Source organism: Anser cygnoides, chromosome 3, assembly GCF_040182565.1.
Source record: "Anser cygnoides isolate HZ-2024a breed goose chromosome 3, Taihu_goose_T2T_genome, whole genome shotgun sequence".
Classification (NCBI taxonomy): Eukaryota; Metazoa; Chordata; class Aves; order Anseriformes; family Anatidae; genus Anser; species Anser cygnoides.
In genome coordinates, this window is record NC_089875.1 from 18,900,913 (window position 1) to 18,923,313 (window position 22,401).

Genomic DNA, 22,401 nt, shown 5'->3' on the forward strand with positions numbered 1-22,401 from the left:
GTCACCACCATTATGCCAGCAAGGAGCATCTGTCACCATGCCATGGTGACAGTCTACAAATCCCTGCCTGACAGAGCTGCTTTGTGCAGATGTCCTGCAGTGAGAAAGGAGATCTGAGGTGCTCGGTTTCTAGGAAAGTATATTTCTACTGACGTTACGGCATGTACGGGTATGCTGGGACAGAAAATGCATTGAGCAGGCAATAGCAAAGGCTACCTAAGCAAGAATGAGGAATGAGGCAAGAGTACAAATCTTCAGGTTAGGTGTTAAAGTCAGACTTCCAGAGACTCATATACAAATCTTACTACAATTCTATAAGAAACATGGCAAGAAAAATATGTTCTGTTTTATTACTGATAGCTGTATCTTCCCTATTTTTTCCTAATTTTTCATCTGCCAATCTCAGCAGCTTCACAAGTGAGGTTAATAACATACAACCTATTTCCAGGAGAACAAAACTTGTTTAAGGCCAGCAGAGAAAGAAAGAAATAGTCTATGAAATGGGAGGTTAGCATGGGTAACTACAAATGTATAGCAAGTGCAGTTCTATACATTTGTATAGAACCACTATTTATATACCACTGTGTATAGAACTCCCCACTGTTTATGGCAGCAGAGCTTCTTTATGAAGAGGTGCTGCTTGTAGCAGCAGTTATGACAGAAGGTATTTCTTTTTTTGTTTTGTTTTGTTTTTTTAAGAACAAAAGGCTGTGCCTTTAAAAGTGTCACCGTGGCAATACACGGCTGCACAGGGAAATGGATTTCATTCAGTGGCCAACAATACAATTATGGTCCCAGATCCCTGCTCCAGGCTTGGAAAAAGAAGCAAATACAGAAACTTGTTTTCATTCCCGTGGAAATTCCCCCTGGATGGGTGTGTTCTATGCTTACTTAATTTAACCACGGTGAGGACAGGGCTAGGAGAAGAGAGAGCACATCAAGCTGCTCTAAAACAGAGGTTCTGGCAAGTGACGAGTGTTTCACAAGAAGCCCATCTCTCCGTTGTCCCCCACCAGCCAAGGTGCCAGGGACTAGCAGGGGCTGCAGGGAGAGCAAACCAACACGTGGCTGTGGCCCTGGCACCACCCTGATGGCCCTGACCTGCTCCCAGGGGATGGTTCAGAAACCATTCGACAGCGCTACCTGTCTAGGTGCGGAGTCGTACTTTGAATGTGAAGTCATGTTGGTAACCCAAGCTACTATTTAATTACTGGAACAAAACCCCCTTTTTAGATCTGCAGCTGTTTGAGAATCCTCCAGGTCACCAAGTCTGTTCCTAACCAGGCCAACCAGCAATTGCTTCAACAGAAGCAACCAGCCATTGCTGCTGTGCCCTGGGAGGGTTCCAGCAGCCCGGCAGCAGTTGTCTCCTCACTGCAACACGCCAAGGGACAAAAGCCTGGTGGTGACAAGTTTGTACAGTGCTGCTGGTTCCCAGCCATGGCTGCTGTCATATGCAGCCCACTGGGGATCATGAGCAGCAGCAAGGACTCTATCACCTCCGGCTGTACCTTGCTATCTGAAAGAGCAGCTTCCATGAAGACAGGTCAAGACCCTGTGAAGATTATTCTACGTTTCTGTGGCAGGTAACTACTAAGAGAATTTTACGATGAAGTTGTGGGGGTTTTGTTTGTTTTTGTTAAAAAAAAAAAAAAAAAAGCTTTATACTTGTCTGTCTCCTTTGCTGAGGTAAGACTGTAGCTTGTCCTACATCTGCAGCCTAAACTGGAAGTTCCAATGTGCAGCTATAAAGCATTCATCTTCTCCACTTGGGCAGTGATATCACTTCTGCACATCCTTGCCCACAGTTACAGTCAAAAAAGAGAAATGGAGGAATTCGTTGGCACCACTGGAATTGTAAGCAGATCTTTTTCAGTAACTGTAAAGTTGTGGGTTTTTTTAATTAAGCCATAAGCATTCTTCTCTAGCAAACTTTCCACAATGGCATCTCCAGTTAATTAAAGGTTTAAACTGTCAGAATAGACTAAGCATAAAAAAAATAAAGAGGGGAGCTACTTTAATAGCATTTGTTAATTAAAGCTCTGGTCAGTTGCAGGAACAAAAGCTGTTCTGCAAATAGATGGGAACCAGAACACATCCAGCTCTTCATCTGCAGCTCCCACCTTCAACCTAGCTTGTGTGACACCGATGGAGGAAACGCTAAGATCCCTCACTGCTGGGATGAATGCAAAGACATCGCCATCGGGAGGCTGGAGGACCCCACCTTCCACAGGGAATTCTCAACTACTACAAGATATTTTTCTTCTTTAGCAGCTGTAATCAAGGGGCCACTATTTGCACTGTGTTTAGATCACATTCTCCCCAGGCTTTGTCTCCACTTGCTGGAGCACACGTTTTCTGGCTTAGATGCAGCCTTTTCGCTCGCTCCCAGCACTTCCAGGGGCTGGATAGCACCAGTAGAGTAGGTGTGGGAAGAAGGGCCAGAGCAGTGGGAGATTTGATGCGAGACACATTGACTTCAGCATGTGGCTGGGGGGACACGCTGAGAAGCACAAGAACAGATGTGGTAGCTCTTCTGCTGTGGCAGATGGTTTTATGGACCAAGTTGCGGAAAGAAAGTGGGGGAGAATGGTGAGGGCAAATGGGTGAGGGCAAACACTGTGCAAACACAGTACAGGGTAGATGAATCTTTACCAGCAGTACCTGAGCCTGTAAGGTCCTCCGATACCAAAGCAGCAGAGGGGGAAGGCAAGGGGGGACCAGGAAGCAGAGCTGCTCAGCTGGATCCCAGGAAAATGAGCTCCAGGAGATGGTGCTCCTGCATGCACACAGATGCATCCTTCATCTCTAACAGAAAGCAGAGAACCCTGCCAAAATTCAGAGCAAATCCTCTTGTTATTCTCAATACGTTAAAGCAGTCATTTTATCCAGCTGCAGGACTGTGTCCCTTAGACACATTCAAGAACATAATTGCAGTTTGGACAGGTGACGTTCACAACAGAACAAGTCAAGTCATCAGTGAAAAAACAGTTAGTCAAATAAAGCCTTGTCCTTAAATCACCTTTAATTCCTCTTTCCATTTGCGTGCAGGTGTTAAGCAGATTTCAGAGCCAAATCTCGACTTCTGTGATACGTAAGCATGGCCTGATGCCAAACAGGATTTAGGCATCGATTAACACAGCTGGCAGTATGCAATATTGCCTCAAACTTCTTGTGGGAAGGAGCATTTTCACAGCTGGATGTCAAGTTTTACCCTCCTCTTCCTCCTAGAGTTATTTTCATAGAAAATTGCTCGACTATTCAGCCCTCCCCTCTTCCAACAGATCTTAAAACCAAAAAGAATGAGCTACACACCATCTAACTTCTTAAGATTTCATCCACAATATTTAGGTGAAGAGTCTAGAAACAGACATTTCTTCCATACACAAGCAAATGCTTTAAGTATAAAAACAGTGACTGATATTTGATCAGGCCATCTCCTGTTCTCAAAGCAGAGATCCAATGTGCTAACAACTAACCCCTTATCTCCTTGAAAAATAGTTAAAAGCAAGCAGTAACTCTTTGCAGAAAGCAGACATAACCTGAAAGTCCATTTTTCTAGAGCTCATGAACTTCCCCCAGTCCAGGTGATGGCTAATTTTCCTTTGGGAGCCTGGTTTTGCCTGCCATTAAAGTACCTTTATAGAAATTCTGGCTTTTAATTTTTGTTTCAGCCCCATGTAAATCTTAGAAGATCCATTGTGTTCTACAGGAAAACACACACACTGCTACAAATCCTGTCTACCTACAGGAGAACAATATTCTGTGCTGAACATGCTCAGGTACACTAACATCTCGTTTCCCTTCACCAAATCATTGTTGCTGGTTAGAAGACAAAGCAGTGGTTTGGTTTTCCTACCAGCAGGACAAAATGTCAAGGCTGCTGTTCAGAAAACAGATGTTTAATTGAACACATTTGTTATGCTCTTACTTAGCAAGAACAAGTTAGAAGCCCAACACCATGATTTATCCTTCCCTACATAATGACTCATCATCAACATATTCAAACCTGTTAGAATTTGTTAGCCCCAGAGGCTCTTGTTGGACCAGAACAATCAATAGATGCAAACAAAGCAGGTAAAGAATCAATCTGGAAGCTAAGAAGTTGAAATATTTTCCATCAGCAACCATAACAACTCCTAACAAATAGGCATTTCAACAGGTGGTGCTGTGACCAACGGAAAGTCTAGGTAGCAGCAAGGCAGGTAAGGCACACAAAATAAGAAATACATGTTGATTTAACTGCACAGAGCAGAGTTTCCTCAGGACAACAAGACACGCTCCAAACGGAGTAGGCTGTCCCATGCAGGAGGGTTATTTCACAGGGAAGTCTGTGTATGCGAGAAAATTGGAGGAAACTGTTCCAAAGGTTCAGGCTCTGATCTCTTTGCAGTAATGAGCACACAAGAAGATGATGCATATGTATGTGAACCTAATTAAGAGCGGTAAAGCCTGGAAGATTGTCAAATTTCTCGGCAATTACCAACTTAAACACACACAAAAATTAAGATGGCCTTATAAACAAAGGGAAGTTACTATTCAAAGTGCCTTGCCTCATTATGGTTAGTTGAAGCTTGAGCAGCAGGCTAGCTAGCAGGGAGGGAGGGGTGGAGGGGGAGCAGGGCGGGGGGGTGGTAGCTGCCTTCCATTAGGAGCAGGTGGTCTCCCTGGGATGGAGGCAGGATGCTGACATCCTTCTGCTCTTGCTGAGGCATCTCAAATGATCCCAAAATGCTTTATCAGAACAGAAATAGAAAGAGGAGGGCGCACGTGACTGACAGCTTGGGCTCCTCTGTTGCTTTTTGGGCCTTTCTAATGAAGAGCATTCATGGACAGAGAGCTACCCTGCGAAAATATATTCACTAAATAAATGTGGTAATTATACTGTATATTATTCACAGTAGAAACAGCAGTAGGGAAGTGATTTGCATAAGAAATGTGGATTATTCATGTAAATGAGCGTGTTATTTGCTTGTAGAAGAGATCGAGTCTTGCCTAAAGATGTAAAACTCAGCTACAAGTAAAAACTAACATTTAACCAGTGTCTCATGCCCACTGTCCTCAGCCTGCCTTATCAAATCAAACTCTGCAGGTCTAGCTCTATTTTTCTCATCACTTCATTTTGCTAGAGGATTTGTTGCTTCTAGTTGCTTTAAATAATTTGAGAAAGGATTTGTGTCTTTCTTAGAACAGGTAGGGCTTGACTTAGTGTCATGGTAAGATCTCCAGTGATGACTGTTTGTACCTCGTGTTGTCGTACCTTAATTCAGCAAGGTGGACTTCTCATCTCACTTCAGCTAGTTCAGGTAGCTGGAGTTAACAGAAATTCTTCGATGGTTCTCCAAATTCATTGCTACCATTTTACATAATTTAAAGAGTAGTATTAAAGAATGGCATCCCCGTATGGCCTTTCCACTGAATCTCTCCCACAGTTTTTTCTTTCCAGGTACTGTGCACTATTAAAAAAAAAAAAGAAGAAGAAATAAGAGATCCGAGTTCCTCCTGCTGCACTCAGCAATTTGTTCTTGCAGCACAGGAATTATTTTCTGTTATTTCAGCCCCTAAATTCTTAATGTGCCTAGTTACATGTTTGTTTTGTAGAGTGTCATTTTCTTTTTGCATTTGATACAATTAAAGTTCTGCAAAATTCAGCAGTTTAAAAAGTGTTGGAAACTTGTGCACATTTGAAAACACTGATCTAGACAATGGAGGCTGTGAAGTACCCAAGCCTTGCTTCCATGCTCTGCCCTGCAAAATGAAGAGCAATCTGAAGTAAAAATTGAGTTGTCAGCAACGTTCATCTCAGATGTTCAAAAATCTTCAACCCTTCAGGTCAAACTGCTTTTGAAATGCTCAGGGCTATTTCTGTGGTCTGAATTTGTCCACTGAGCCTTGGGAGGCTGGGAGTCATGGTTCTCCACAGTCCCCAAGGATGAGCATCATCAGGCTAATATTTTGATAGTATCACCAAAAGGCAGGTAGTGCTATGCTGGTACAAGTTGGCCACAATGGATGTGCTCAGCATGGGCATCAGCTCTGTTTCAGAAAAAGGGTCTGACAACCATAGCTCCAGGCTAATAATAAGTGTCCCCCACCCCCGAATTTTGTCCCAGCACTATCACAGATGCAGTCAGACCCTAGTGCTAGGATGTGTGCGGTCCAACACAAGCTGGATTCCGTGTGACTTCAAGCACTAGCCTGGAGAGCTGGAGCCCACGATCTCCACTGGGCTGACAGAGGAGAGGGGGAGAACCAGCTCAACCCTTCAACTTCGGTCTGTTGACATGCGCACCAGTGCCCTAAGAGTAGGAAATATTTTTAAGAGTAGGGTTATGATTCTTCTAAGCTATGGGTAGGATTAAGGAGCAGGTAGGAAGTGTGCGATACCGAGTTTCTTTTTCATTTTAAAAGAAAACACATTTAATGACAACAAATGCTCAAGTTACAGAGAAGTGGGCAACATGAAATCTCATGCCCACGGGTGTGCAGCCCTTCAATTTTGTGAGCAGTATTCCTAGCTAACACTTTGGTTTTGAAGAGGGCAGAGGGAAAGAGGAGAGAGTAGTAACGAGGCTATCCAAGACATAACCTTTTTCCTCACATCCTCACAAACTCAGCTTGCAGCACCTGCTGCAAAGGCAAGCGTCTTCTTCAGCCTCAGTCCAGACAAAAAGCAGCATCGCAGGTGCCAGCCTGAAAGCACCCAGGGCAGGGTAGCATAGGATGCAGGTTCTCACTCATTAGCATCAACTCTTCAACAATCCTGCTTTCAAACAGCAAATGCTTTATGTCTAGTTGTGGCATATTTATGAGAAAGAAATACTGCTTTCACCTGAGGAAAATAAGCTACTTTAAAGCACCTATCGCTTTCATTTCATCCCACTTAATAAGCATCAGCTCCCGCCATCATTCTCACAGCTGCATCTGCAGGAGCACAAGGATCTCCACAGCTCTCTCTGCGGGGTGCTCAGCTATTCACCCTTACCTCAACAAGAGACACATATATAACTTGTTAGAAAAAAGTCAGAAAAAAATGGGTCCTTTTCAAGTATGACTCTTCATACCAATCCACATTCTGGGTCTTTTGAATCTGAAAATGTAAATCCTACATTCCTGTAAGGTTTGCTGTAACTATTCTGTCAAAATGAATTTGGGGAGGAAAGTGATTTTTTAACTGCGTGCTTTTTTATTTGAGATGTCCTGTGCTAGATTACAGTAGCAAATTTCCATAGAAAAACTTATTTCCCTCAACAGCAGTAACAAGAGTCTATTTCTGTTGTCTCACAAAGGAGATAAAAATTTGTACAAAAAACAACTTGATCTTCAGCCTGACTCTTACTATGAATTTGAGCTCCGAGGATGAATTTGACCATCCAGTTATAATGTTATTAGTGATAAATGGGACATGTAATTCACCCAAGAATCATTTTCTATGACTTTTCACTGCTTTTTCAACAACAACAACAAAAGTAGGAGATTAAGTCCAGGCAAAGAGCACTCTTTCTGCCTCGTATCTGCAGCCACCAAAATGACAAGTGGGTGCTTTGCAACCAGCATCAGTTTCTGGCACTGCCAAGCTATGTAGCATTTGTCAGGATTTTGCAGTTTTCATGCCCTTATCTGTGGAGCATCAGCTTCCTACCTTAGGTAATTGATCTGAGCAAAACAAAGGTCTGCCTGGACTGGAGAGGAGAGCAATGGAGACATTTGTTTCCCCAGAACAGGTAGTGTAACAAATCAGTCCTGACTGTACTGATAAATTGAACTTCAAGCTCCGTGCTACTGCTTTTCAGGCCTAATCCTGTGCAAGACACAGCAGGAAGGAAAGGCAAAGGTAACCGTTAGCATTTCTTTCCCCTAAGAGGGAAAAATATATATATTTTTTTCCCTTCCTCAGCGCAATATTTCAACTTTTTTTTTTTAAGGAAGATGGCAGGAGGAGGGGAGAAAGGGAGTGTGAGGGTGTGCATGCACAGATAGCAGGATACAGAAGAACTGCCCAGTGATGACTGGCTCCTTACAAGCCACCAGCCTTGGGACAGGATCATACCTCGAGCTCCTGGATGCCAGTGAGGAAGAAGCACTGTTTCTAAGAAAAATCTGGCTCACAACAGTACACAAATTACAGAGCAGTAGCACTCTAGTACACATGGCAGAGAGGAGCTCATTGTCCAGGTTCAAGGCTGGGCTCCAGGAGACTGAGGTTCTGATCAGGTCTTGACTGCAGAGCCCCTTTCCAGCTGCTCAAGAAGTACTTGTTTTTCCTGCTTTTCTAAGTAGATGTCCCCATCTGGACAGAAATGCTGAAAATGCAGAACACGTGCAGTGAGGCTGACCAGTACCTACTCTACCCCAGCTGCATACTTAATGTGTGCAACACCGATACCCAGAAAACCTCCAGTATATGCAGTAGTGTGTCCTGCTCTAGCTGATTATTTTGTTTGCCAAGAGTTCCTTTCAATTTCATGTCAGTATTACTGTTGCAGTATACCTCATCATCCAGCTCCTCTTCACATGCCAGCCATTATTTGCCATTCCTGTTACTTGCACCTGTCTTTTCAAAAAAAAAAAAAAGACAGGCCTCTATTAGCAATACCAGGCCCAAGTCACAGCCTCACTTTTCTTTCATTTCTGTTAAATGAATAACACCCACTGCAAAGCTCAGCATCTCTATAAATGCTGTGGTTACAAACAAATGCATCCTTCAGCAGCCTTTTAAACCATTTTTTCCTACAATGCACATTGTAAATGAAGAGTAATTTATCTTCAGAATTGCCCAGAAAATGTTATTCTGTTACCAACATAAAAGCCTCACAGTGTCTGAGTAGGTGCCATGCCAAAAACATTTTATTGTGAGCCAGATAATTCAGTTTGAATTGTACACAGTTTGGTATAATCATTCCAGTAAAGCATTCTTTACAATTCTGTAACAGCAAGTCACATGGCTCAATAAAGTTTATTGCTGCAAATGTTTAGTGATTCATGGCATGGCATGAATTCTGCTTCTTTCCTGGATCAAGTAATCAATAGCAAAATAATCTCCTTGCAATTACATTGCTCTGCATTAAATAGGTATGAAGTAAGTAAGTACAAAATCTGATACAAAAAACAGTGTGTACAGAATTAAAATGAATGGCTATTTGAACCTGGGTGTCCTGAAACCCAGTTTTGCACATGGGCTGAGGACATTTAAACTATGTCCTGCATACTCCCGGCCTTAAATAATTCTTGCAGAGCTGATAACACACGTTGTGTAATGAATACAGTTGGGACTAACACATTTTCATCCCATCACGTCCAGCAGAGTCCTGCTGTGAACTCTCTGCACTTACACAGACACTCCTGGCCACCCAGGGCCATTCCCATTGGTACCAGGGACCATTTTCTTCAAAGCACACACAAAGAGCAAGATATATGTTCCCTCAGACAACCTTTTGGTTCTTCTAGCGCCGTTCCTACACATATTAAATCAGTGTTTATAACATCACCCACTGAGTTGAGTGCAAGTTAAATCAGGCTTAGTTAGTTTGCTCCACTGTGTTCAGCTGCAAATCACAAAAGGGAGTAGAGACCTGACAATTGGGAGAGGGCACATGCTTTGTGATGAGAGCTGCTAAAATAACCTCTCCAGGAGTCTGGCAGGATGGTAGCACCGCGACACATCTGCTCAAGGGCCTTGGATATCCCTGCTCCCTCTAACATGTCCTGCCTCACAGTTCTGAACCCTATGGCTCCGGTGACACCACAGTGGGCCACTTAATAATTGATAGCTGTATCATCTGTTATAAACAACGACAAATATAGTTACCTAGCTATCCAGTTCTAACCGTTTTCTAATAAAACCTGTGAAAATAATACTGTTAGAAACAGCCTATTCTGGGGAATAAAGAGCACACTTGTTTATATTGTTTAATGCCTCCCGATAGGGAACACATATTGTTGGGTTTCTCTCTAAATATTCTTGTGCTGTTGCACAGGCTTCAATGCAGTAGTAAGCATGTACCTGAGTCCTCATTCCTGAATCTCACGCACACTCTAAAACAGTATTTATGAGATTAAGCACCTAAAAAGTCAGCAGAGGCCAGAGGGAAGGCTGCCTATACAAGCTTCATGTAACTCCTTCCTACAAAGGCATTATAGTATGGTCTTCCATTTTATGATCTTTACTGCTGGAACTCTGTTGCATTCAGTGCTCTGACTATGTGCTGTGCACAGGAAAAGAGACAATTCTGCTATCCACAGGAATGAAAAAAGTCTAAGCAGCAACCTTTAACAGGCACTTAATGGGGAAGTTTCCATCCCAAGCAGCTAAATGTTAAGAAAGTTAAAAAAGGTCCTACAGATAGATGTGCCAAATAGCTCTAATACAGAGTTCGGTGTGAATAGCCCCACTTAGATTCTCTAATGCGACAGCCTCCATGTGCCTGCATCACTTAAAATCTCTCCTCCTCTTCCCCTCTGTCCCCCTCTCTCCTTTATGAAAAGAACTAACACCTTAATGTCCTACAAGTCTATTTGCCAGACTGCTCCCGTGTCATGCTACAGAGAACATATATTTCTTGCCAGTCTCCAGTGACTTAAAGACTACACGGGATTACTTCTCACTGTATTGTACTTTTCGATCTGCAGAGACAGCCCACTGCTTCTCTGAAACAAATCTGCAAGCATCACAGGCTCCATCCCAGCAAAAAGTTAGTGGACTAGGCCTCCAGCTCAAGCTCACTTCAGTAGGGCTATGCTGACTTATAAAAGAAAAAGAGATGGTTTGAATGCTTGTAAATGACCTTTCCAAGTCACAGCTAGGTAAGAACCTTCATTCAGATAGTCCCCACAAGCACACACACCCCTGTCCTTCGCCCATGGGCCTAGCAGCTACAGAACTGGGGTTTCTTCTATCAGGAGACAAGGCACTCTGGGCAGTGATAGTTTCTTTTAGTATCTGTTTATGGACCTGCTTTCCATCAGATTGCTAATGCCTTTTGAGCCTGTTGATACTGTCACATCCACAGTGTCCTGTGGCAGTAAGCTCCAGGCATTCATTGCTTCTCATGTACTGAAGTTTGTCTGCCTCAGTGTTAACAGATTCCCACACTTTTGTGGCCAAACTTGCTGCATGGAATCAGCACTGTACATGTTGCCCAGCCTCCCACGGCCCTTCTCTCTTCCCCATGCTTCTACATCCAAACATCCCTGGCACGTCCACATGCTTTTACTTTCACAGAGCTACATAATAGCTCCGGAGTAATTTCGCCTGGTGGCTCTTGCACACATTTACCTGTTCAAAACGCTTTGTTAAGAAATCCTCCCAGATCTCATCTTCGCACCTATCAATAATTTCCTTTAGGGTTTTAAATAAATACAAAAATAAAATAAAAAAAATAAAAATAAGGAAGAAAAATGTGGCCATCCAAGATACAGTTATTGAAGACACTATTCCAGAGCTGCACTCTCCACTTTCTGCACAAACAACCCCTCTGCCACTGCCAGCAGAGTCCCCTGGTAAATCTATGGTGCATTTAAAGGTGTTGTGCTTCCCCAGTCTCAAACACGAGCATGCTGCAAGAATCACTTGTGTGGGCCTAGCTCAACACTTCCCAAAAGTGTAAGACCAAAAGCGGTGCTTCAGCCACTAAGCATCCCGAGCTAGGAAAGGCCCACAGCCAGCCTTCTCCAAAAGGCAGCGTGCTGCATAGCCCTTATGCTATCGCACTAAACCATAACAACCAGATCTCCCCACCATGACAAACAATCAGGTGCTGACAGAGGAGCAGCAGCATCTTACCAAATAACATGCCTCCTGGAGAAGACCTGCAGGATGAATTCAGATTCCTGCTGAGGCTCCAGAGTGGATCAAATAGACACCGTCCTCCAGGTGGAAGTCGTGAGTCACTTCCCAACCATCAAGACTTGGTGCTTATTCACAAGGTGGTGCCAGGTGAATAATGCTGGGGACAGCTTTCTATTGACTTCCTGGTGCTGTTAAGGGAAGAAACACAGAAGAAACATGTTCTGCAATAGCTGAACAAATGAACAAAAGGCACACCTTTGGCTCACCTGCAGCTAAGAGCTTATTTTGTTTATAAATTTATCATTAGTCTTCTATCATTCCCTGTGCATGGGTTAACTGACTTCAGACCCCACCTACCCTGCTTCCAGAAGGGCTGAGCCTCTGTGTTTCCCAGTCGCTTTACTTAAAGGTAAATCCTCAGGTATCTTCAGCACCTCCAGGGAGTAAATTTTAACAGAAACTCTAATGCCCCAAAGAAGCTCAGTATTGCCAACTGATCCTAGGACTCCTGCAGATCATTTCATGCCTGCCAGCCCACTGCCCTACCTTTGCAAGCAACACAGCTCCTGTGATGATAGAAGCTAGTCAAAGTACTTCAGCTGCTTACTTTTGATGTTTGTGTGGAGGTTCAAGCAGGAAGAGCATGTTCTCTTGTCCATTTTGTGTTAAGGGGTATAATGTGCTAGTAATTGAGTCAAGAGACAAGGGTCACCCCCCAGGCACCCAGAAGAGCCCTAAGCACCCCTCACCACTGCAGAATCCCAGACTTCCTCCTGCTGTGCTTCCTTTAACCCACCTCCCACTCTTCAGGGAATACATCCACTCTTTCCCATTTTCCTGGCTCATCATGTCTGCAGTTAACTTACAGATCATGAGGTCTACAAAATGCATCTTAAAATTTCACAGAGACATCTTGGGAAAAGACTGCCAAGAGACATCTTGTCAGCAGTTTAGTTTAGTCCATATGGCTTACAAAAAGAAAAGGAAAGAGATCAGAGAACTTCAAAGCTGACTCATTCTGTGTTACACATGGCAATCCTCAAATTTTATTATGTAGTAAAGAAGCAAGTGTCTGCTCCAACAGCAGCATCTATCAGTAGCAAAAGCACAACTGAAGCTTCAGAAAAGGACAGCAGCACTGAGATTAAAATATTACCATCCATGGCATCACAGTGAAACGACACGGGTGACAACACTGCCACCTCGTGGCACAAGCTTTGGAGAAACGACAAGAAAAAACAGAGCAAGAACTTCACAGTTATCTTAAAAATAAGACAAAAGCTCTTGAAAGTTGCCCATGTCTCCAGAAGCCCTGGAAGATCTGGTAGTGCCTTGCTTCTCCCTCACCCCTGCCATTTTAGAACAGCGCATCTCTGCCACATCAGCACAGCCTCTCACATCGTCAAGTAGAGAAAGAGAGCAAGCAAGAAACCAAGGGCTGCTATAAAGCAGGTCACATATTACCACGAACTAACTGGCACAAGCAGAAATCAAAGTGCTGGGTTTCTTTTGCCAGCAGAGAGAGGAAGACTGTGCCATTACCAGAATTCTCCATCCTCCTTCTTTTTCCTCAGGAAAAAAAAAAAAAAAAAAAAGACACTTCTCCTTTGGGCTCAGCAGGTCCCATTTGTAAAAGCTAAGGGCAAAAACAAGGGGTGACTAAACCCACGTGGCCTCAAATTCATCACTGAGGACATAGCCTTCCCCTATAAAAGGATGACAAATTCCTGTCTCCATATATCTCCATGTTTATCCCTCACGGAGCCCAGGCCTGCTATGCCTTCAGCCATGGCAGACGCCACAAACATACTGGGTCCCATGAGTTATAGCTAAACAGCTCCAGCTTTCTCCAGCAGAAACCAGAAACGCTCCACTTCCATCAGCCAGTTCCTTCATTTGCACATGCAGCATACAAGTAGTTAAAATATAAAAATCTAGATCTGTTTTGTTGGTCAACTTTCTGTCAAAGGAAAAATAATAGGAAGAGTGTTTGGCATAATGAATGAAGGAGTAGGACAGTCCAAGAGGCAGCTGGGAGTCATTTAAAAGGCAGGCCTACATTACGTTGTTCATTATGCTATTCAACAGGAACAGCTGGTATGTTGTCATCGTGGGACTGATACAGAGAAGTTACTGCTCTGCAGACAAGGTGAAAGTCACTAATATTCTCAACACCTCCCTGTGCTCATCCTTCTCCTCCCTACCTCTGAGCATCCAGTAAAAATGAAGAGAAGCTGGGACAGAAGGAACATGCTCTGATTCAAAGTGGAACAGGGTAGGTCTAGAGTTGATCATGGACTGGAATACAAACCACTGTCTTTCAGGGGTCCTGTCAAAAAAATCCATGCAGCTACAAGTATACAGCCCATTGGTCTCAAATTACTTGCTCCGATGTCATACCCCAAGCTGCCAGGAGGGAGGACTCCTTCATAGTCACCTAGCTCTAACGCTTTGCAGCACGTGGAGAACTTTGCCTGGCCCCTCCTGTGACAAAGGGCTGTGTGCCCTGAAATGTGATGCTTAAAGCCTCCCGAATTGCTAAACTATAACCTGTCACTTGCAATGGCATCCAGATTGCAGCAACACAGTCAGCATCTGAAGTTCACACTATGTTTCCTTTCATATTCAAAGCACTGAAAAGCAGAACCAAACCAGCAGAAGCTGCATGTGCGAAGTGAGCCCATTGCTGGAGAAATACAAACCTATCGAGTCATTGCTTTGAAACCAGAGGGTCTCTTTAATTTATCTTAATGTTCCTCTTTGCACTAATTCGATCCTGAAGATGGCAGCATCTTTCCCCCAAGAAACTTTCCCTCCTGCTTGGCATCAAGCCTTCAATTTTTTAAACCCACCTGTCACTCCAGTCCCCTTTCCATTCAGTTCTCCCCCACAGATCTCTCAGTCTCACTAGGTTTTTTGGTCCATATTGACTTGTCACCTGCAGAACACAGTAACACTGTGCTCTCCGAGGTCTCAGCAGTTCTCATCTGGTTTATATCACTGTACTGTGCCAGGCAGCAACACAGATTTTGTTTGTTCTCACAAATGCTAGCAAGCATGATAATAAAAGCTATGAACATGCAACTCTGAATGCAGGCACAAAGAGATCAAGATAATTTATCTTACCTCACTGGAAGTGAAACCTGAGACCTCACAGATTCCTAATTTGGGCGCTTGACTGTAAATTCCTCCCCCTTTCCAACAGCTGTTCATTTTGTGCTTACATGGAAGCAGAACTGTAGCGCTGTGAAAGCGAAGCACAGGGCGATGGGAGAGCACAATGCAGCCCATGGGGTGACCACAGAGACTCATGCCTCCTGAACTGGGATGCTACGGTGGGAAGAGGAAGCCAGGCTGACTAGGAATTATGTTGGCAGCATACAGCAGAATGGCTGACTTCACAGCAGCTCCACGAGCTGAGCTGATCCCTTACTCCTGCCTATTCCTTCACCCCATAAGAGGAGCTAGTCAGACTGACAGATGTCGTTAACAAAGTCTATAACTAAAGCACTCCTGCTGTGCTTGGGAGGCTCTTTGGGATCTATTATTTTACTGTTCCATCCCATTACACAGATATCTTTAGGGCATTCCTCATAATACTTCTACAGATCAGTGGGGAGCACTGTTTGATTCCCTTACTCTAGCCATGACTCACATTTCCTTCTGCAATTTGTCATGTTTTGGCCTTTGTATTCAATTAACTTTTCTACACTATTGGCCCTCCTCTGACTTCAGAGGAAGGCTTTTTACCCTGAGCAGGTTTCCTCCTAGCATACCCAAAAGCATACCCTTCTACCCTTAACAGCTAAGACATTTGTAGGTGATGCTCTCAGCAGAGCCCTGTGAATCATTCCCACACTTAGAGTTACACTGATCTTGTCAAGGTCACAGTACTCAACCAGACACACTTGAAAGGGAGTCTTTACAAAGCACACAGTCTCTTTTAGCCTTAGACTAAGAGAAAGATATCAGGGGAAGAAATACCACAGCTGCCCTGATTAAGGGCTTAACCTATGGCTGCAAAAAAAAAATTGTTGACATGCAAACAAGCTTGGACCCAGGATGTTAGTGCTACTCTTGCCTTTCTAATACCTGTTACTGTGTAAGCATGGCCAGCAACAAGCCCATTTTTCAAGACCTTTGTTGCCTGTATACAAGGAAGAGAACCAGAAGGAAAATAAACCTTTTTTTCCTATCACTACTTACACAGCAGACTCACACCAGTATCAGAAACACGCATATGTGTAAGCAGTGACCCTCAAAGCAAATGGAGAATGGTTTGAAAGGCAAAAACAAAACAAAAGTCTGAGCTCTTAACAGACACTTTTTTTCTAACAGCCATATTTTGCAGCATGTTTGGAATTGGGAGCATGATTGCAAGGGTCCTTTCATAAATTATGATCTTTTGTCTTTTTCACTTCTAAAAAGTCTAGGTTAGGTTATGACTTAGGGCTTCCCAATAGCTGAAGTATTAGTATAAGGCTTGGGAGCAAAGATTCGAGTTTATGTTCTGAACCACACCCCTCTCTGTTCTTGGCTATAAGCTTATTCCATGAGTCTCTGTGTCTCAGTGCACCACCTGTAAAATTGGAAAATTTATTTACTGAAAATGGGAAAATGATAGGTCCTATTTAATAGGGACTCCTCAATAGATAAACCAATTCCTAAACACAGTGGAGCTGAGAGCAGCAGGGAACCAATCCATGTTCAATCTTTAACCTTAAGGATGTGATTTCTTTGGGAATACTGATAGTTGATACTTTATAGTAGCAACAATGACTAGCCAGCAGAGGCAAACATGACTGGAAAGGCTTTTAGCTGTGAAACCATTTGATGTCACACTAAATCTTACCCCTAAATGCATCTGACAGCCCATGAGAGATCTGCTCCAGGCTGCACTTCTCAGCGTATCCCACAGATCAGGAGGAGCTGCTGCAAGCTTGATGCTTGTATTAACACCACCTGTGAAATCCACAAAGGCATCTGAAACTTGCCCAATCTGCAGATCTTCATAGGAGCCATAGAGGCTAGAAAAAAAAAAGAAATCAGTAAATTCTTGGGCTTATAGTCAGATGATAGGTTGAGAACAATGTGCCAATGAAAGCATATAATAACAGTTTCCAAAGCAAAAAGAAGGCTCTAACTCATGTTTGGGAAGGGGGATGCGGGGGAGAATCTTTTGTGTGTAGGAAGAGGAGGATATCTAGCAAACTGCCTCCAAGATTGGCCACAGTCTGAAAAGGACTCTTCACTCATTATTGTCCCAGATCTCACTGAGCAGTAGTGAGAACATGCCCATCACTGCTTCTTTAATAACTCTGCCTTACCAACTGTTGCCTGAGTATTTGACCAGACACTGTGCCTTGAAAGCTCAGTCTCCAAAGCGATTTTCTTCACTGTTGCAGAGGAAATTTCTCTTTTTGTTTTAATGCTACCAAGTGAAAATAACTGAAGTTTCTCTCCTTCTGTACAATCTTTCTCTCAACACTAACTAGGACTTTTCCCTGCTCTGCTGATTTTTCCATGTTCAGATTACTTTAGCCCATGACTAACAAATTCCAACAGTTACGATTTGTTGCCTTATTCTTAGTCCCAATAAACCACTCTAAACAAAACAACCCAAAGAGAGAAGGCAGTATTTTCAGCATGCCATGTGAATGGTTGAGTGCTTTAACAAGTTAGAGGTTTTGTAAGACCCCAGCGTAGGTACCTCTACCAAAACCAAAGCCAAATTTGTTTACACATCCCCAAAATGAAACTCCTTGCTCAGAGGACAATCCCCCAGGATGTGTTTGCTTTCATTTATATCCTAAACCTTAGGATTTAAACTCAAGGGCCTGATTTAGCAACAGTTACTGCAGTGTGAGCTTTTACTGTTTAAAAATAGAAAGATGAGAACCATTTACAACGCTCCAAATGTGGCAAGGCCTAGAAGATGCTTTTATAAACACAACTGCATAGCCACAAACCAATGTGATTTAGAGAGATCATTTGCATAACTTGGAATGATTCACTTAGCATATACCTTCTCCAAAAGGGTTCCCCAGAACACATTCTTATAGACTGAAAAAAATAAAACTAGCTTCCTCACCCCATTCACTGGCAGGTGATCATCAACCACCACATTAACCCATTCACGGATGTGACAGAACTGTCAGGGGAAAGGAACAAGATCATGTTTCCCTTACAAGGAACATCCCTTTGAAGCAATGGGAAAGGAAAAATTTCTTAGCAGTGGGTTCAGGACGAGCTGTCTTGGGGGAGGGCTGCACTAGATCAGTGGGTGCTACTGACTCACCCACAGATCCAACTCATCAGCCTCACCCAGACAGAAAAGAAAATGAAGTGCGTGTCAGGTGTAAAAGAATATTAAATAGAGAAATTAGGCACAGCTGGGCTTTTGGGGAAGGAGTTCCCAATTGCAGGCTGGCAGAGCTGCAGCGAGAGCTGAGCAAGACTGTAAATTTGAGAAAATGTGCTCAAGCCCCATTGACTTCTGCTAGTATGTAAGACTTTTGTCTGGATTAAAATATGGATAGGGCCAGCTGGAGAGAAGGGCCAAACTAAGGCATATGCTCAGACTGGTTCAGAGTGATGGGCTACCCTTCAGGTCAGGATACCCCCTAGCCACTTGCTCTTGACCAAAGGAAACCTTGTGGAAATTATCTAAGGGTGTGACGCAAAGCATGACAGAGGATCTCAGAAGACCTCCTGCATTCTTGGGAAGCAAATGTACATGGAAGTAGAAAATGCCAACTTATTTCCTCTCAAAAATCTAGTTTTGTGGCACTACTGAAGCCCTGGTGGAATGTCAGGGCTTCCAGGGCCACCAAGAACCTGCAGTTCTGTGTGCCAAGACAAATGGACATGTGGTTGGCTGAAAAACAAGACCTGTCAGCTAAGTTCAGAGCACCATGAAGATACTAGAAGTGCTATTGTGCTGATGTCTTTAAAATTATAATGAACCATACATAGAAAATGAGACAATCCAGATATGTGTTTTATTTAACCAAACCATGATTGTTTTGTAATTGTTCTCTCATGATCTTTTCATTTGGATACTATTAGTTTAAATAACAAATTTAACAAGAAATAGTTGTCAATGGAAACATACTGTTTTCTACTGGCATTACACATTTTTTTCTGTTGCCTGTAAAAACACACTATTAAAAAAAATACTTTCCCTTTTTCCCTTGAAAGCGTTCACTTTTTCAGATGAGAAAAATAATTTCCAATGGATCTTCCAGGCAAAGCTGTACTTTGTGTTTAAGGGCTTAAAGTAAAATTAAAACTTAATGAAAGTCAATTTAGTCCTGCCCCTACCTGTTTTGGAGATGCCAATACGTTCTTCTACCTCAGGTAACATGGTATAAAAGTGATTTTTCCAACTGTAAAGCTGAGAAGAGAATGTACTCCCACTAAGTCTTAGGTGTGAAAATTGCAAGTCTCAGATTTTCCTGCTTCTATAGCCTCCATTCAGCTGTCAAGCAGCAACACTATAGGCCCAGTATACATGGTCACTCCTTATTGAGGCAGTAGCAGGCAGAAAAGCAACACAAAAGAATGTTGATTTCAGATGGTGAAGACACCTCTCAAACCTCAAATCCTGCCTTGAAGCTTGTCAATATTTTTACTGAGCCTGTCCCATCTTAACGATTGCTTCATCCACACTACGCTAAGTAAAGCAATAAGGGTACACGTATCTTCTATTCTATGCCAGGATTTATACAGTCAATATTCCACACAAAATGTTATATTTTATAAAAAAACTTACATATTTAGACAAAGGAGTTTCCTTACCCATCAATCCTTGGCAGAAATCCAGTTGCTTTCTTTTTGCATCCTAAAACGCAGGAGTTCTGTGCAAAGCCTGGGAAGCACATGACCAAAAAGAAGAGAGAGAAAAACAAGGCACTAATATCTCTTTTAGCTTGAAGTAAAGCTCTTTGTCTGCAGAGCTGCAACCTCATGAGATGAGAGATGCAGTACATTTCTAGTATGGAATGTACAAAAATGTAAATCATGAAAAGACTCCTTCTGCCTGTTTAAAGATTTCAAAATAATAAAGGTAGCATTGTCCCAGCAGATATTATTCTAATTCAGGTATAACTCTAGTGCTGTCATGTACTCTGGCTAATCTGACACAAGCCTGGGCACACATTTGTGCTTGGTCTACACTGAATTTGGTCTCAGAGATAAGCCAGTGGAGCTCAGACACATTAGTGCGTTTGTCCATGAATATCTAAGAAGACAACCCTTCGGAGCTGCCAGCCCAGCCCCTCCGTAATTGTTGACAAGTTTCCGTCCAAGAAGCTACAAGGGCAGACTGTAACTGTTTAAACTTTCAGCTAACCTGGCTAATGTCTCCATGATTTGAACGACAATCAAGCTACAGATTAACTGATATGTGCTGAAGAAGTTTCTATTGCTGTGACAAGTGTGTCTCTTGACTAACTGTTCAGACAGAAATTGTGCTATTATTCTTTTCCTCTCACAGATGCCTCTTGGATCAAATTAATAACCTAAGTGTCAAACTTCCATTTCGCTCTTATGACCCACAAATTGCTCAAGCTAATTTTCTCACTGTTGGCTTTCCCTTCAGGCAGTAGCAGAGAAATGGCAACCCCTCAAAAGGCCTTTGCAGTAATTAGACACCAGCTCCTATCCTTGGTGAATTTGGGTGCTCGTTTTGCAGGCCATCAGTCATACATACAGCAAGCTACAAGCCTGCAGGCCAAACAGCACAATCTCAGTGTTTCTTCTGCAGCAAAGGGACTGAAGGATGCGCAGCATCCATCCTCAGAGAGTCTTTGCTGGGCTAAGTTTGTCTTCAGAGCAAATGGCAGCCTTCTTAAGGCAGTTTTAGAGCAGCTCAACAGTGGGCTGAGAGAAAGAGGAGGTTTCAAGCCCATTCCAATATACCTGGCGTGGAGGGACACAATTACAGACCTGAAGGCCTTTGCAGAGGCCAGGACTTGTGTTGACCTTCCCTTCCAAACACAGCTATGCTGTCTCAGCTCTCTCAGCCTCAGAGACTGGCGTATCTCAACTCAGGCTCCTGAGGATGGCATTTGTGCTCCGCCAGCAAGATCCTGACTTCAAACCATCTGTGAGACACAATTAGGTCTGAAACCCTGAGAACCAGGGCTGCTATTTTCAAGCCCTCCTGCTTATTTTGTAAACGTGCCTCTACCTTCCTAGTGATTTTCATGAGTCCATCAGAAATTTGGCCCTAAGAAACTGGATAAATCTGACAGAATCTGTCAACTAGAAAACGACTTAGCTGGGAGATGCCATCTGCTATTGCCGGCAGTATTCCCTTACAGACACAGGAATGTAAAGAGTATGTGGGACTGAAACTCTCAAATGATTGCATACATTGCTTTCAGGATGATTGGGATATCAATGTTTTGCTCACCAGCTCAGTAAGAACAGTATCACCATTCCTATTAACCAGGCTAGAACCAACAGACCTTATCGTCTTATGCTAATAGCCTGTCCTGGCTAGCAAGACTTCTTATCCATTTGTTATGGGAACTTGTTCTGTGACCAGAGCTTGGTACCAAGTGTCTGTTGTTGTGACATTCAGTTTAACCGTGTGATAGCAGGAAAGGCCTTAGAAATACAGGCACAAGATGAATACAGACGCTCCAGAACTGAAAACAACTCACTGAAGGTCAGTTTTTGGTCACAGCAGAAGCTCAACCTTGAAGGCTGGGAAAACACTCCACAACTACAAGAAAGATTAGACTAAACAGTTAAGTAGGAAGAAAAAAAACAGACCAGCAAGAGGATAAGGCACCTGCCGCTGTCTGTGAAAGTAACAGCCTCCAGCATCACAACAGTGCGTGGTCAATGGGACAGGGGCCAAAGGTTAAAAACTGTCTAGAAACGCAGAAATTTTCTAAAATATCAAAATCATGAATTCTGGGGGGAGGAATTATCACCATGAGAACTGTCATCACAGAATCACCACCGGATCATCAGAACTGCAAGCATGCCACTTGTTCCAAGGACACGAGCACCCCCACTCCCGTCACCTGCTCTCCCTGCCTCTCCAAGAATTACTGGATATAAACTGAATGAAGTTGGTTATAATTTTTGACAATAAAGGCTTCAAACACAATTATAAAACCGTATGTACTCCAACTTCCAAACTTACAGCTGCTACTCTAAGTGTCATCTCTGACAGCATTAAGGTCTGCCTAAATTAAAGTCTAAAAGTTCACTCAGTGCTAACACTACTTGCTGGCTATCAAGTCTAATCATCCACTCACATGAGACCTCTGAAAATCACTTACATGTGGCCTCTTTCACTGTAAATTTCTGCAGTTTCTTTCACGGTGTTCCTGTTCCAATAGAGCTGATGTGAGCAGGGAAATTCTCATCTGTGAACAGGCGTTTATTCTTCAAGCACATCTCCAGCAAGGCCTGGTAGCTCTGCTGGACAGGCGGGTTGTGCTTTTGAAACAAGCACAGGCAGCTTTATTGTTTTTTTGTTTGTTTGGTTGGTTGTTTTTTTGTTTGTTTGTTTGTTTTTTCAGGCATGACAGCAACGGCATGGCACTATCTGCAGAAGGTATCTGGCTGGGATAAATTCTTCCTTTGAGGAG

At 43.1% G+C, this 22,401-nt stretch overlaps 1 long non-coding RNA gene across 1 annotated transcript; it reads right to left on the reverse strand.

Annotated features, from left to right (window-relative positions):
• Nucleotides 1-4,776: 4,776 nt before the first annotated feature.
• LOC106031599 (uncharacterized) lies at nucleotides 4,777-19,768 on the reverse strand. The gene is made up of 5 exons (XR_010830102.1): nucleotides 19,589-19,768; nucleotides 16,641-16,815; nucleotides 11,783-11,976; nucleotides 8,492-8,554; nucleotides 4,777-5,456 (listed from the first exon to the last, which is right to left on the reverse strand). It is a non-coding gene; the product is annotated as an uncharacterized lncRNA (long non-coding RNA).
• Nucleotides 19,769-22,401: the final 2,633 nt, after the last annotated feature.